This window comes from Lactuca serriola, chromosome 2 (genome assembly GCF_051521515.1).
Source record: "Lactuca serriola cultivar US96UC23 chromosome 2, Lser_US96UC23_V15, whole genome shotgun sequence".
In the NCBI taxonomy this organism is placed as follows: domain Eukaryota; kingdom Viridiplantae; phylum Streptophyta; class Magnoliopsida; order Asterales; family Asteraceae; genus Lactuca; species Lactuca serriola.
In genome coordinates this window covers 205819080-205837861 of record NC_136409.1, presented here as the reverse complement: position 1 = coordinate 205837861, position 18782 = coordinate 205819080, and positions in this window count along the sequence as shown.

Genomic DNA, 18782 nt, shown 5'->3' with positions numbered 1-18782 from the left:
ATCACAACCATAAAAACCCCCAAATATCGAGTTATCAAAAACACATGTTTATAAATTGTTCTAAACACAATCCAGGATCGACAAAATGTAACTCCGCATTATGTCTACAATCAAGTCAGCCTCTTCCCGTGATCCTGAGAAGTACTTGTAACACATAACACAGTAAGCAAGAAGCTTAGTGTGTTCCCCAAAATACCACACATATCTCATTAGCCTCTTATGGCTATGCTCATATAAGACCCTTCGGTCAATGTGTCTCAGTCCCACAACTCGGGTGGACCCTCTGGTCCTAACTCAGTAAGCTCAAGATAATACACAACATAAATCACAAAGACATAATGCAGGATATCACAATACTCAATATAAGCACATAAGACCCTCTGGTCACACATAAATTACCACTCTAGGTAAGTATAGTGAGAAGACTTACCTCGTAAGCAAGCAAGGAACTGAATACCCCTCGAGCAGTCTAAACCCCGCCTACATGTAATAAGCATCTCTAATTAACACTTAAAGATCACAACTCTAAATAAACTCATGTTAGTCCCTATTTAACTCTTGGGATGGCTAAAAGACCATTTTACCCCTCCATGACCTCCATCACTCAAGTTTGACCAAACCCTAAAGTCAACAGAAGTCAACACTCGAGTTAACAGTCCATGTTGACCCAACTCGTTGAGTGCATCTATGCGACTCGTCGAGTCCCATCGGTTCCTCGGAACCCTCATGAAGGTCCAACTCAACTTGTCGAGTTGACCCGTCAACTTGCCGAGTTACAGTGTGTTCATACTCATCGGGACAAACTTCAACTGACTCGTCGAGTCAGCTCATCGACTCGTCGAGTCCCTTAAGTTGAATTCTCATTCAGACGTTTTAAGGCAGAACTGATACCCCATACTCCGGATCTATCTTCCTAAGGCTCGAATATCACGTAAAGCTGCATGCTTTACGTGCATGCATGGCATATTAGGCTCATAATGCCAATACAAGCTCCAACAAGGGCTAGATACACAAGAGCTTGCCTTCGGCTCAATAAAGCTCGGGTCTTTGGACTCACAAGGCTCCCTACAGTCCAGATCTGAGGTTTCAACCTCAAGCCATGCTCAAATGACTTAATGACACGAGATGGATGAGAGAAAACCCTAAAAACTCCCTAAACCAAAATCTCATAAGGAAATGATCAAGTTAGCATCTTTTTACCTCCAACTGAAACAAATCTCTGAGGAATCTCTGGATCCAAAAGCCTCCTCTTGATCCAAGTTTTGATGCTCTCCACTTCTCCTGCAAAAGATCACAAAAGTGCCCAAGATTAACTCTATTTTCTCTTTTAGCTCACTCTAAGCGATTAGGGTTTCACACTGGGGAGTTGGGTGGCTGGTGAGGCGGAAATGAGGGCTTAAGGCCCTTTAAATAGGACACAAACCCAAAGATTTAGGGTTTCCTCACACATCGCCAACTCGGTGAGTCGACACTCTGACTCGTCGAGTTGGTCATTAAACCCACGTGGCCAATCCGACTCTACTCGACGAGTCGAGCATACAACTCGTCGAGTCATTCATTCAATCCCAAAAATGAGTATATAAATATTATACCTGAGAGTCGGGATGTTACATTACTATTGATAACTATTGTTTTTAGTGTTTGATTACAATTTCTTGCTCTTTTTTTACCTGGTTAAATTTGCAATTCATTAAAATGTTATAGTTAACAATTTAGTTCCTATGCCTTGTGAAAAATAAAACAACGTTAGAAGCTCACAATGACAATCATAAACTATTAATTAGCAGCAAAGTTTGGACTTGATCTATTATTACATATCATGATTTTTTGTTGTACACCCACAATAGTTTTATTTTTTTTTTATTTTTTGTGATCATTCATAAAGATAACCCTCAAAGGATTTAGTTAACTGCTATCAACTTTTTTTAGGGGAAATTACAAATTTGGTCCCTTTGGTATACTCAGAATGACAGGTTTAGTTTATGTTGTGTAACTTTTGTTTTTGTCAATAAATATATAATAAATTGATTAAATTTCACTAAGTCATATACTTAAGAGTCAACATGACATATTTAGTCCAATTTCTTTTTTTGTTACAAATTTATCCTTATAGTTCCATTATGTTGCTGATATGGTGATTTGGTTGATATATTAAATGACCAATTTGCCCTTCCACAAACTTATATGGTTTTACTCATAATCACAAAACATATACATCTTGTATGTTTTCTACTTTTCTATACTTCTTAGCATTGTTTGTTTCATTTTAGACCAATAGTAGTAGCATACTTTATTTTTCATAACACTCAGTATCAACCTATTATTCCCAATATCAGCAATGTACTTTATATGTTCCATATTGCTATTGTTGAAGAGAGTTGCTAGAGTTGTTGATGTCATGAGTCTAAGAACCAATGTGCCATTTGAAATACTTGAGGTTGTAAAAGTGGAAAATAATAAGGTTCTATACTATCAAACACAACCTTGTTAAAGGGTTAAATGCAAGAAATAACAATGTGTTTACATTTATTTATGTATATTATTATGATTGTAGCATCCTATGCTTCATTTCTATCTAGTAGGGCATGGTACTTCTAGTTTTGTTTTTTCATATGGAGACATTTAAACGCCACCTATATGCAATGATCGAGTAAAAACTCTCATCTATTGTCAAGTTTAAAGTAAAAATGAATTATCCCATTATTTTTGTATTGGGAGTTGACCATTGACTAAATACTGGACCAAGAAGAGAATGTGTTTATAATATTTCTTGCTTAGGAAATTGTAACAAAGGGCTGCATACAGGGTAAATTTAAGCATGTTTTTTTATGTTTCATTTTTTCTTTCAAGCCAGTATAAATACTAATAGATTTTAAATTCATGTCAACAGAACTTGATTGTAAATTTTGAGGGCAGACATGGTTCTGCTTCCTAGAGGGCAGAATGGGACTGTTGATGACTACCAAAAAAAGCATAAGAGGTGAGTACAACAAACACCTTGCCTAAACATTCCAGTAGCAAATATTACTTGATTACTTTTAAACTAAAAGAAAAATTGTTATTCATTAACTCAAAAGAAAAACCTTCCGACACATTTTGGGTTTTTCTTATTGCCATTTTGTTGAATGACTCTGTTTTATCCACCCACTTGACAATCAACTCCTTGTTTTAATGATTCTAATTCATCCAACACCACTAACACCTGTAGAAGAAGAGATAAATCAAACACGTTGTTACCATATATTCACCTTCTTGCAACATGCTCTTTCTTTTGGACATAAAACTTGGTAATCTCGATGAAATCTTGTTGTACCCAGGAACATATTAAAGATTTGAAACAACACAATAAGTAAATGCTTAAAACTTTCTCAATGGCTAAATTAATGCTCTTACTCTGTTAATTTGATTAACAGTCTGGTGTGGATTTAGGTACCCTTATTTGTGATTAGCAACTGACAAAAAAGTTTAAGTGCGCCTTTCAATGGAAACGACTTTGCCAATCTCTGACATCAGGAATTACGGGCAGCAGACATGCCATTATAGGTCGGTGCCTAGAAGATTTATTATGAAAAACCCAAATCACTTGTAAAAGTTGAACCCGGTCTTAGTATGTTCGCAAAAGCAAAACGTTCCATCGGATGTGCCCTATAAAATCGTTCCATGAATCACAACAATAAATCAAGAAAAAAAAATCCAAATTTACACAAATGTAATCTGACGAAAATGAAGAACATGTGAGTTTGGTTTTAGTAACCAAAAGCCCTAATTTTAGAAATTAAGAAAAAGAAAAAGAAAATATTCGGTCGGGATCGATACTTGTCAACGAGGGAAGAGAATCCTTTTACCTATGTAATAGTTTTAGACGCTCGGGTGTGGGCAACGCGGTAGCCGCGTTATCTGACGTGGCATACGCCTTTAACGGCGCCATGGCGCGAAACACCGCCTCAGGGTCGCGTTAAGGCGCGTTACGCCATGAGATGTTACCACGATAACGAGCCATAACGTGTATAATTCGAACTTTTTTGTTTTTTGGCCGTTGAAAAACAGTAATAATACCGTTGCATAGGGTATAATTAATAAAAAAAAATTACTTCTTCAATTAACTTTATATATATATATATATATATATATATATCATGTTACCTCTCTATCTCTATTTATCTATATCCATCTCTATTTCATTCAAAAAAAAAATTACCCTCTATGGATCAAAACCCGAATACCCCTCCTCCGAAGACAAACACATCCACTCCATTGGGTTTTGCGGGATACAAGGGATACATCAACCTTCTAAACTCTCAAAACTCACCACAAATTCCATATTCCGGCAATTTTTTCAATACCACCTCACCCCAATACAATTCCCTACCTCGCCATTTATGCAACAAAGTGCAAACATTCAACAAAACTTTTTTACCACATTCGGTCCCATGCGCCAAACAGTCACACAACCCACACCCACGCAAGAACCCGTTGTTGAGACGCAAGCTGGTGTTAGTCAGAGAGCATCGGGAAAAAAAGGAAGACCAAAAAAGAAAGGGAAAGAGGTCGTTGTCGGGACGGACGAAACGGAAGCACCTCCAACATGGTGGACACCGAAGGAAGAGCATGCGTTGGCGACGGCTTGGTGCGGTACTTCAAAACAACCAACTATGGGGAACGATATGAAGATAGTTGCTTTTTGAGATGCCGTAATCGTCAAATTCCGCACAATTTTGAACAAGGGTGACACGTATCGCAATAATGATATGCTTAGTGGCAAATGGACTCAAATTAGCCGGAAGTGCACCAAATTCAATTCCATATACAACAAACTTTCTTCGCAACGTCAGAGTGGTGCCAATGATTTCGATGTGTTTAGAGCCGCGAGGGAGGAATATCACGTGAAAATGGGGCACGTATTTGAGTATGAAAAAGTATGGGAGTTAGTGAGGAAATATCCAAAATGGATGAAAACGCCAACATCATCGGAACAACAATCCAAAAGGTCTCGTGGTTCGGGTTCGGTTGACGTTTCGGACGGACACACGAACATCGACCTCAACGCGGACACCGATGAGATCCCGGACGAGTTTGACGACATCGAGGAAATCTCTCCGCCACGACGACCTATGGGGCGCGACAAAGCGAAACGCGCTCAACGACATGCGGAGAAGAATGAAAGTCGGCTTCGAGAGCACGAGGAAATGGAAAAAAAAATTCGACGTCCACACGGAAGTCGCAAATAAAAGATACGAATCGCAACGGGAGCATTTGGATTTCCTTCGTCAAGAAGCCCAAGAAGATCGCATGTCGAAGGATTTGGCAATTCTTACAACAAACGAAGAAAATTTACCACCGAGACGAGCTGAAGTGATACGGAGGATGAAGACACAGATTGAGAAAAAATACTTGGGCGAAGAATAGTTTGTCGGTGTTTTTTTTTAATTATTATGACTATCGTGTATTTTTTTTCAATGTTTTTTTTTTAAAGTTTGTATGGTGTTTTTAATTTTCTAGTTAATGAAATTATGTTTTATTAATTTATATGTTTTTTTATAAATATATGAAATATATTAAAAAAATAAAACGAATTAGAAATATATGAAGTAAATAAAAAAATAAAACAAATTAGAATAATCGAAATTAAAAACATCCAAAAAAAATAAAAAAAGAAATATAAAATAGTATGTGTTATCCCATGTTATTTGGTGTTGCCCATTTCCACTCTTGGTGTTATAACACCAAATTGTGACTAGGATGATGAGGTGGATAATTTGGGTGTGATAACATGTAATAACATGTTGCCCACACCTAGTAGTCTTAATCTCAAAAATTAAGAAGTAGGCGAAGATGTCTGGCGAGGATCTATATTTATAGATGGGAGAAAAGAAGTTCATCAGATCATTGTAGTTTGTAGGCCGGCACTTGACGATTAAAAAGCGGTGGTGTATGACGATTCAATTCTTTGGTATTCAACTTGGCGCCATCTGCTCTTCTCCAAACCCATCTCACGCGTTGTATGTGTTCTTACAAAAATAAGGTTTTTGTATATGTATACTAGTTATGTTTTAGGCCCGTGCCCATGGAGAGTAATTTGGGTATTTCATGTACTATTGTCTAAAGTATATTGTGTTAACAACCAAAAGAGTGAAAGTATAATGCTACAAATTGGTGGATTTTTAGTGTACAATGCATGAATAAGAAAATGAAGATGAACTACATTGTTATAATAAAAAAATTATATAAAATCTCATTAGGGAGGAGGGAGTCGTTCCCTCCCAACCCACCGAACCCACTGTCAAATCAATTTTTCTCTTTTATTTTTCTTCATCTTTCCGAACCCACAACACACGTAACCCTATCTTTTTGAACTCACTCAACCCACTCAATTAAAAAAAAAATACAAAACAACTAAGGTACAAGTTTTAAAACACATGATACAAGAGAAAATAAAAAAGAGAAAGTAGAGAGAGATGATGAAGTGGGTTAATGAAACCAATCAACTCACTCGCTGAAGTGAGAATGGTACCGCCGATAACTCTATTGTTAATTAAGATTTTACATTTGATTGTTCTGTATTTTTTTTTTAATTGAGTAGGTTCAAAAAGATAGGGTTTTCATGTGTTGTGGGTTCAGAAAGATGAAGAAAAATAAAAGAGAATAAATGATATGGCAGTGGGTTCAGTGGGTTGAGAGGAAATGACTCCCTCCACCCTTACACATTCCTGGTAGATTTTTTTATCTTACTGAAAACCAATAAACATTATTTTTAGAACACTTTAAGTATATTGGGATTAATCACGAAATACCATCTTTGTTTTCTCTACTCAAGGCTTTAGCCATTGGTTCATTGATTGCCCATTGATCTTTAACGCAACGTCAACTGCTTCTTGGTTGTACATGACCTAAAAAGTTAAGTATGAATTAGAAAGATTTAGGACTTTAAAAACTTTTTTAGCTCATGCATCAGTCATAAACATAGTTGGTGCTAATATTAACATCAAAAAGATAACTCATGTGTTATTTAATTAAACGAAAGTGATTCGATTATTACTACGTTGTTAATGGATGTTGTGTCGTGCGTGAGGTTTCAACAAAAAAATGTCACATATAGGACACACAAACATTCATAGGGATCGATATAAGGTTTAATTGCGTACGTTCGTTTTTACAACCTCTGGTGAAACAAAGCAAATCTTTACACCATTATATATAGATAAAAGAAAATGCAAAAGAGCAAACTGGTTGCCTGTTTGTAATTTCAAGCAAGTCCAACTTTAATTTCATCAAACTCCCTAATCTTGCTTTGAATAGTGTACACAATAACCTTGTGATTAGTTGTTAGTAGCCTATAACTATTTCTTTATGAGATATTTGTGAATTAGTAGACATGTAAAATCAAGAAACATATATAAAAGAGAGATGGAACATAGAAAATCAATAAGTTGTGAGAAATATGATGGCATTTGTACTAGTTAAATTAACTCACACCAAACAAGATTTTAACGAGACCAACTCCTTTTGACCATGTAATTTCACCGGCTACCTGAATAATAAAATACAATATTAAAATAGTTGGTAACTAAATAAAATTGAAATCTAATTACATTTGCAACTAATGTTAGTGTAGCCGTTTCCTTAGCAGGTTATAATTTTGTATCTAGCCCGAAACTGAAACCCTTTTCAATATTGCCTTTACCATTTTGATTTAGCTACTCATCAATTTTATTGACTAAAAAACTAAAAAGAGTGGCATACCAGTATTGTGACAACTTCCTTTAAAACTCCCTAACCATTAATGCACTTGTTATAAAAACAAATATGTACTCGTTTAACGTCTTCAAATATAAAATATGTGAAGATTAATTGCTACAATAAAAAACAATTAATTATATTAAAAACACATACCATAAAAAAGTAGACGAGCATCAAAAGGACGGTAGAATGTGATTTAACATAAGATATAAAATTAACTTGTCCTTAAGGTCCATCTGTTCCACTGTCAACGGATATGATTCAATGTTAATACTCATGGCGTCGGTTTCCCGATAGATGATGTGGCATCAAATAAGCCGGTGAAATTTGTTTTGGAGGCACGAGATTAAAAAACTTTTCATATATAGTAATGAAATGATATATATATATATATATATATATATATATATATATATATATATATATATATATATATATATATATATATATATATAATGTTAATACTCATGGCGTCGGTTTCCCGATAGATGATGTGGCATCAAATAAGCCGGTGAAATTTGTTTTGGAGGCACGAGATTAAAAAACTTTTCATATATAGTAATGAAATGATATATATATATATATATATATATATATATATATATATATATATATATATATATATATATATATATATATATATAGGGTTAGGTTATTTTGTTTTCACTATCTATTATGTACATGTATGACTGATTCTGGACCAATCATTTTAGTTATTTTAAGAAAGTAATTAATACATATTACATGTTGAAGATATAATGAATATTAATTATATCTTCAACATTTAATATGCATTAATTACTTTCTTAAAATAACTAAAATGATTGGTCAAGAATCAATCATACATGCACATAGTGAAAACATTTGAACCTATCTCTCTCTCTCTCTCTCTCTCTCTCTCTCTCTCTCTATATATATATATATATATATATATATATATATATATATATATATATATATATATATATATATATATATAGGAGCGTTCAATCGAGAACATTTCTTATTATGAGAACAATTTGGACCATACAATTTTTAAAATTAAAATCATCAAATAATATTATTATATATCAAGAAATAAGTAAAAAAATTAAAAAAACCCACTGACCAACATCACTCACCACCCACCACCCATCACCGCCACCCACCTCCACCACCTATCATCCCCACCCCCACCATCCACCACCACCACCCGCCACCGCCACAACCACACCCACCTCAATCACCACCACCACCACAACTACTACCCACCACCACCCGCCCCCACTACCACCCGCCACCACCAACACCCATCACCACCGACGACCACCATCCATCACCACCACCCGCCACCATCACCCCCACCTACGACCCACCACAACCATCACCCACCAACCCACTATAATCACCACAACCCGCTACTACCACTCACAACAACCACCACCACCCATTATCACCACCCTCACACACCCACTACCACACCCCCATCATTACCACCTGTCTCCACCAACCATCATTACCACCCACCTCTACCACCCATCCCCACAACCTGTCACCACCACCCTACCTATCACCCATCAAAACCACCATACACCACCACCACCACCCCCACCACCACTTATCATCACCACCCGTCAATACAACTTGCCACCACCACTCACCACCCACTATAATTACCACCCACTACCCTACGTGCCACCTCCACCACCCTTCACCACCACCACCATCTACCACCTACCACCACCAAACATCACCACACACAACCACTCCTCACCGCCACCCGTCATTATGTGTATTTAATCACATATGGTTTATATGGATAATATTCTTTTTTTGCATATAAATCATATGTGATTAGATACATATAATCACATGTGATTAGATATATTTAATCACATATGATTAAAGTTGGAAAAAATAATTGAATCGAGAACATGATAATGAATCTTGTGTTGGATTAAGGTGTCTAAGCCAATAACTAAATTAGTATATTCTTGAATTAGAAGCAAATCTTTTTTGGGTTGCCCTCAAAACTAGTAACTAATTAGAATGACAGTTGAAGATAGAGGATAATTTGTTCGTTTATTATATGAATAATAAACTAATTGAAATTTGAAATATATGATTTATTAATAAGTTATATGATTAATATATTATTTGGAAATAGTTATGATTAATTGATTTGGATTTAATTCTAAGATTAATTAGCATTAATCATTCAAAGGACTCTTTGGTTTCCATGTGAATTTCCTTGAGAAAGTATAAATAGGACACCATGGATGCCATATTTTTTACACACATGTTTACTTGCTTTCTTAGAGATGAATTCATGATCTAGTCTCCTCTTTCCTCAAGTCTTCTTGCTACTAGAGTTTTGAGTAAAAGTCATTAGAGGCATTCATTTCTTTGGTGCTAGCTTCCCAAGATCTAGAAGAAGGATTCTACTTTGATTATTTGCAATAATAATCAAAAGGTATGTAACCCTAATTTTATGTATGAATTTAGATTTCATAGCCTCTCTCCTAGGGTTTTCTTGATATTCATAGTTAGTTGTTATCAATAGAGAAAACATGGATCCATTCTAGGTTGCATGTGAACTTAAGGGTTGAAGTGTTTTTCTGCCACATGTAATTTTTGTTTATAACCTAGAAAACTTATCAGTGGTATCAAAGCCATATGTTTTCTATTTGATTGTTCACTAAAATGAATTGATCAAAAGAAGTATAAGGGATTATGATTAAACTTGAATTATTAAAATTAATTGTTTATTTGGTAAATAATTATTTAATCCATGAAATTAAAATTATTTTACTAATTGTTTAATTGGTAAATAATATGATTTAAATTTATTTAATTAATTGTTCAATTAAGATAAAAGATTACATCATTATTTAGTTTAAAATTAATTATTATTAATTGTTTAATTCGAAAGATTAATTTTAAACCCTCGTATTTTAAAAAGTTTAAATTACACCTTATACGATATATATGATTAGAAGTTTGATATATTATATGTATAAGACAAGTCTGTCATCGTTATTACGCCTCATTCACGAAGCCATACTCTAGGGGGGGATAAGAAAGTGGCCTATAAAATGACCGTTGAATGGGTGTCCACTCTCACCCATCACTCCCTTGTATTGTGGAGGGTCGTTAGCCGAACGGATTTGATAGGACATAACCTCTTAAAAGTATGATACTATAAAGTAACTAAACCTTTTATAAATCCCACTCTAGTTACTTTTAGGAAAAATGTGAAATTGTATGTTATTCCATGAAAACGCACATTGTTTCCTTATGAGTCGTTAGTAGAGCGTGTGTGGTTAAACGACACACTAATTTGGGACTATAAACATGAAATAGTGAAACAAATCATGTTTATGATTGTTGATGGAGCGTGTGTGGTTAACCGACACATTAATGCGAGATCATAAATCGATTGAGGGTGTTTGAGTGGGTTTACATGGTTATTCACATCTTCATTGTGATCATCGGCATCCCAGTCACAATTGGTAAGTGCATAATCGAGATTAAAGATGCCATTGATAAGATTTAATGAACCTCAAAAGATCTAGGAGTTTCATGTGATTGAAATTGGTGAGATGGCTCTACCTACCTAAAATACATTTGAATTTGATTACGGCATCCCTCTTCAAAGGTTGAATTCAAAATATGGATCCTAGCCTTAATTTAATTATGGGCTAATAATTATGGATTAAAATAATCAAACTTGAATTCTCTTTTATCCAAATATTAGATGTCAAATCAAGATAATAATGGTCTTCCTCGTTCTTATGGAAATGGTTTTCCTCGATCTTCTGGATATGATCTTCCACTTTCAAGCCAATGTGAAAATGTATTCCCTTCCTTAGGAAATGGTGGAACTAGAAATCGTCTCTCTTTAACTCTTCTACCTCTTCCTCCTCCTGTGACTCTCCCAACCTCACGAGTTGAAATATATGAAACAACTCGAGCCCTTTTGGCACGTAAACATGAAGATGGAAATATTGTGTGTGCGCAAGTTCTGAAAATGAAGTCGTACATTGACAAATTGGATAGGATGGGTGTCGTATTTCCAAGGGAGCAAGCTATTGATTTGGTTCGTATATCGCTACTTAAGTCGTATGGTCAATTCGTTGAGAACTTTCAGATGAGGAATCTCGATGTGACCCTAATATATTTGACCCAAATGTTGGTGGTTGTTGAGGCAAAAAGGCCTAAGAACACATCTGAAGCAGATATGCTTATAGGTTCCGATTCCGAGGTTTCCATGGATATTAGCAAAGATGACATTGGTGATCCAAAAATAGGTTTCTCTTCCCAATGGAATGGGGTCGTCTAAGGTCAAACCGTTTGAACGTATGGTTAAGAGAAAGGCTTTGACGTGTGATCGTTCCATGTGTTACACCTAAAGATTTCATTTGTTTTTGCTGCCAATTGAAGCGACACTGGTTGCGAAGCTGCCCAAAGTATCTGAAGGATCTCATATATGGTAAAGTCAATTCATATGAATCAACTTCTGGTACATCCATTATCTAACTCCATTGATTTATATGTTCCTATTCTTAGACTCGTAATACATAATGTGATGATCACATTTTGATGGTATTGAAAGATCTAAAAGGAAGAAGGAAGCTTAAGTGAAATGAGCTAAATCTGATCGTGGGAAATGGACTTTGGTCATTTTATGCATTGTAAGGACAAGTTCCAATTTTCTTTGTACCAATAAAATGAAGTTTTGGTTTACATAGTTTCCTAATCTTATGTCCTTGCAATGGCATTAATGAAAGTGTTGGTTATGTTTCTAATAATATCAATATTAATTGTGGATTTGATTCTGATGATATCGCTTGTGGTAATATCATAATTAACCAAGTAAAAGGACACATCATCACCAACTAATTGGAATCGTACAATTCGAATTGTATTATATATGAGATTCTTGTTCATTGGAAAATTATGACTCAAATCATTGCTCACATGTTTATGTGATGCAAGTGAATGACTAATTGATGTAGTACATGTTGATATGCACTCTTTAGATCCACCACAAGGGATGATAACTCTATTCGTCATGATTTATTGGTGTTTCAATAAATATGGTTTTGTTTATAAGATTAAATAGAATTCTAATAGTTTTTGAAAAGTTTAAAGAGTAGCTGACCGAATAGAAGAATCTGTCAGGCAGAAAGATAAAAGATTCTCTAATCTTAAAAGAAAAGAGAATGATTTGGTATCATGTTTTATGGTTGTCTTAGTAATTATGGAATTATATCACAATAAATCCTCCAAGAACATCTTAATGCAATTGTGTGACCAAGAAGAGGAATCGAACATTGTTATAAGTGGTTTGATCATAAGATGAGTTATACTTTGTTCCCAATCAATGTTTTAGAACCATGCTCTAGTAACAATGAATCATATCTTGAAACTCATTTCAAAAAACTAAGAAGGATAACAACACCTCGTAAAATGTGGAGTAGTATTGCTTTCTTACTCTAGCACATTTGGAATTGAAGTTGTGATGTTTTTGTTGATCGAGAAGCAAAAGATAAACTAAGACCTATTCTTTGAAGTGTTTTCTTGTCATAAATCTGCACAAACTTTTCAATATTTTTTTAGCTCATCAAGGAATGTTTCTTGAGAGAAAAACTCATATGTTAAGAAGTCAATGGGAACCAGTGAAGCCCAGCCCAGCTGGGAAAGAGGTGTTGGGTTTATAACCATTGAGGGGCAAGGTGGAGAGTTCGACTCCTGTTGGTGGCAACTCATGGGGAATTTTCCTTTGGAATCCCATTAAAAAGGGTGAGGGTTTGCCCTGTAAAGGAGCTCGAAGCTGGGCTTCCGCTGTAAAAGGCGGAAGGGCTTCCACTTGGTATTTTCCGTTCCAAAAAAAAAAGTCAATGGGAGTCTTATTGATCTTGAGAGTTTCAAGAGTCAACCGACAATGATCCTTTTAGTTATCACTAGCGCACGACCTGAGGTTGATAACATGTTGTGTTTTATTCTAATTTATGTGCACTTCCAGTTGAGTTTGCAACCCCTATGAGTTATATGTTTTTCATTTAACTGCAAGATGCTAAGCACGTTGGTCAGTGAAAGTACATTGATCAATATGGGTGAGTTTCTAACTACATGGAAGCACTGGTGGGCTTTTGAGCTGCCATAAGGCAAGAATTTTAGATTAAGCAAAGTTCAGTCCATGAAGGAGAACCAAATGTGATTTAGGTTTGTCCTAAACCTTGTCTTATGATTGTAGGTTGGAAAAATAAAGTTCAACATAGATGGGAACATATGCACCTTCGAATCTAGGTGACAAAAGGTTTCACTCTTGTTCATGGAAATGATTATGAGGAAACACTTTCGGTTGATAGATTTTAAGGATCTAATAAAGATCAACATGGATATTGGTTGTGTTAATTGCATTCTCAAATTCATAATATGATTACGACATCCCTCTTCATATTTTGAATTGTGAGGAATGACAAGAAATTTTTTAAACTTTCAGGAGATATGTTTATCACGTCTTGAAAGAGGTTCAACACATACACTATCCAGATAAAGTGCATAAGCTTAAGAAGCCTAATTAGAGGCTTGAAGAAGCATCACGAAATAGGAATTTGTACTTCCATGAGAAAGTCAAAATGTATTGATTTCTAGAAGTCCAGTTGATTTCTGATTCCCTGTCAAAGCTAGTGGGAGCATAATTGTTATGCCTGGTATTGCATGTTGACAATACTATCGATATGGAACAATGTCTCTAATTTGCAAGTTGCAAAAGTTGGGAACTGTTACGCTATAGTGGAATAAGGGAGAGGTCACTCATACTTTGAATCTAAATGTTTAGATTGAATAATTTAATAGAACTTACTCAAAGGCATACCATGTTGAAATGTTTCGACATTTGGTATAATATATATGGAGATATTATAGCAAGGAATGAATAGATAATGGATCCTTGTAATAATGAGTCGAGTCCCATATGCTTCAGATATAGGATCGTTACATATGCTATAATATTCGATGATTCTATTTTTCAAATGCTTTAAGCATTGTGTGAAAAGGATTAGAATTCCATGTGACTGAAGTTGTTAAACAAACTGTCAAGAACATTCTGAGGTTTTCTGAAGATTGGTTGCTTGTGGACAGTTGGAAGTAAGGTATTGTTTTGGAAAAGCGATAGTGACATGTTTTGGATCAAGACGATTCTTGGTCATATGGGAATATGGAAATGATTCCATAATGGGAGATGGGTATATGGAAATGTCTCCATAATAAGAGTTGGCTATAAAGTCTACATGTGAGTTGGAAACTTTAATGTAAGAAAGGTGTTCAAGGAATGTACCTTGAATTTGAGACCTCATTACCATGGAATTGTTTCTTGTAACAAAGTTCTAGTGGAATATGTTGTAATATCGGAGACTTGGTCTTTGAGACTTTAGAATCTCGATATCACAAGACATCAATGCATGTAAAGATGGAATTTCACCACATCTTGGATAGCGATAAGAAGTTAGAATCGTGAACTGAGCATCATTGGACTAATGTCTAATCGAGATAGAGATAAGAACGAAGGAATTAATTTATAGCCATCTTGGATAGCGATAAGAACGAAAGAATTAATCACATATGAGTTATTAGGACAAAATTTGTTTTCATACTCTTTATTTAATAGTTGTTATCGTGTATATAATCACATGTGATTATATATATATATATATATATATATATATATATATATATATATATAGACAAGATTCTTTTTTTTTCATATAAATCATATGTTATTAGACACATATAATCGCATGTATTAAATGTATTTAATCACATCTAATTAAAGTGGACAAATAATAATTATTTAATAACATAAATCATATATGATTAATGTGGATAATATTTAATCACATAAATCGTATATGATTATATGTATTTAATCACATAAATCACGTGTGATTTGATGTATCTAATCACATATTATTTATATACACAAGGTTTTTTTTCTGAATTTCCGACTCAATAATTTTTCTCATGTGATTATATATATCTAACCACATATGGTTTATGTGCACAAGATTTTTTTTGTGTTCTTGATTCAAAATGTAGACAAAAGACAACTTTTAAATCAAGAACCCAAAAACACTGTTTCATTTTTGATTCAATAGTTGGTCTCGTTTATTTAATCACATATAATTATAGTATCTAGTCACATATGATTTATGTCGAAATATTTTGTTTCCGTGTTCTTAATTCACTAGCCGTTTTCGTGTATATAATCAAATTTGGTTATATGTATCTAATCGCATATGGTTTATATGGGATTAAGAACACGGAAACAAAAATTTTCGACATAAATCATATGTGATTAGATACATATAGTCACATGTGATTATATGTATCCAATCACATATTATTATATGTATTTAATCACATATGCATTATGTGGACAATAAACAACTATTAAATTGATAATGCGAAAACAAATCTTGATCACATAAATCATATGTGATTAATGAGGACATGATTGATTTTGGTGTTCTTGATTCAATAACTTTTCTAATGTATTTAATCATATGTGATTATATGTATCTAATTAATTATGATTTATATAGACAAGCTTCTTGTTTTCTTATATGTTTTATACATATCATATGTGATTAAATACACGAGAATACAAAAAAAAAATCTTATCCACATAAATCATATGTGATTAGACATATATAATCACATTTAATTATATGTTTTAATCACATATGATTTATGTGAACAATATTCATTTTTGCGTTTTTGATTTATTAGTTGGTCTCGTGAATTTAACCATATGTGATTATATGTATATCATCAAATATGATGTATGTGGAAAATATCTTTTTTGTGTTTTTGATTGAAAAATTGTTCTCGTGTATATAATGACATGTGATTATGTAACGCCCTGACTTTCAGGTTTTAATTTTATGGCTTTAATTTTCATAATTTGCAAGTTCTACTCAACGAGTTGGATGTCCTGACTCATCGAGTAGAAGCGGATTGGGCCACGTGTTTAAGTGACCTACTCGCCGAGTCCAAGAAAGGACTCGACGAGTAGGAGCTGGAGGATGAAACCCTAATTTATAGGGTTTTATTTAAAGGATCATTGGTTCCCTTTAGCCCCCCTTATAGCCTCTTGAGAGTCCAGAAAACCCTAATCTGTGTGTGTGCTCCAATTTTGTGTGATTTAAGCTTTGGGAGGTGGATCTTAGTGAGAGGAGCTTGAAGATCAAGTAGCCAGAAGCAAGGAACATGTGTGGATCTAAAATCTACCTCAGTTTAGCATCATTTGAATGTATCAAGTCGTTACCTTGACCTTCTTTCCTTCTAGATCTCATTTTGTTGAGGATTAGGGCTTTTTATAGCATATTATGTAGCCTTTCTTGAGTATGAGCTAGGACCTGAAGTAGCAACTCCAGATTTGAGCTCACCTTGGTCTTTAAGTACATAAAGTCTCCAACTTTAGCTAGTATGAGCCCTTACTTATGAGTTAAACCCCATTTCAAGCTTGGATTTGATATTCTAAGTTATTAGAGCCTTGCATGCACGTAAAGTTTTCAACTTTATGTGATAAACATGCCTTGGGAAGCTTGATCTGCAATATGGAGCCTTGGAATGGCTTACAAAGCATCTGAATGAAGAAAGTTCTGAAGGGACTCGACGAGTTGCATGGTCAAATCGGCGAGTCCATTGAAGATTGTCGTGCAAGGACTTCTGCATGGACTCGATGAGTCAGATGGGTGACTCGACGAGTCAGCTAGGGTTTCCCCGACATTTAGACATGCATGAACTCGGCGAGTTGCAGGGAAATTCGACGAGTCAATGGGGGATTTCACGACTACTTGAGTTATGGAAGGACTTGACGAGTCAGTGAACTGCACTCGATGAGTCGGATCAACATGGACTGTTGACCTTGGCCGTTGACTTTAATTTTGACCTAGGGTTGACCAGTTGACTTCTTGGGCATTTTGGGAGAATTGGAAATTTTTGGATATGGTTCTATAGTGAACATAGGTGGTGGAGTTTGTGACGGTGATCCGAGAGTTGAGCTTATTTCTTCAGTGTGTTAGTTATGAGGAGAGTTATTCTCACTATATCAACTGGGTCTAAAGCACCAATGTCGGCCCTTCGGATTGTATCCAGGTTTATTTCATGATATGCTTATTGATTTAAATCCTAGTAGTTAGGATGGTGATATGTTATATTAGTGACCGGTTAGGTCTGTATCCTGGTAATAGGATGTTGCTATGATTAGCGACCGGTTAGATCGGTTTGACTGTAATGTATGCTAGCGTATGATATATATGATATGTGCACATGTTTGTTGATTGGGGGTTGGGTTGAGACAGTCCTGCTTTGTGCTGAAGGCCAACATACCCAGGGCGGTTTGGATATAATGAAGGTCCTGCAAAGGGGTTCAGTTAGGTCAAAGGCCCATCGAGCGGTCCGGATAGGCTGTAGGCCCTACGAAGCGGTCCAGACGAGCCGAAGGCGCGGAGAGCGGTCCGCATAGGCTGAAGGTTTGCAAGGCGGTCCAGTCAGGTTGAAGGCTCATTATGCATGTTGTTTGCCTATATGTTTATATGATATGGTTATGACTGTATGACGTTGGTATTTTGGGGGAACTCACTAAACTCTCAAGCTTACAGTTTCAGTTTATTGTTTCAGGTACATCAGGGGACCGTGGCAAGGCAAAGGCGTGATCATACCGCTCCTCACTTTTTATGACTTTGTTTCTGGGAGACTCTGTTATAGACTATTTTGAAAACAAATTTGTAATGACTGTTGGTTTTTAAATGTTTAAAAAGTTTAAATTGGGCATGATTTTATGGGTGTTATAGATTATATGTATGATGTATTTAATCACATATGTTTTATATTGACAAGATTCATTTTCGCGTTTTCTAGTCAGTAATTTTATACTACCCACCATCATCCCCTACCTCCACCACCACCACAACCCACCATGCACCACCAATCATCTCCACCACATGACCACCGCCCACTACCTACAACCACCAACACCATGTGTGATTAAATGC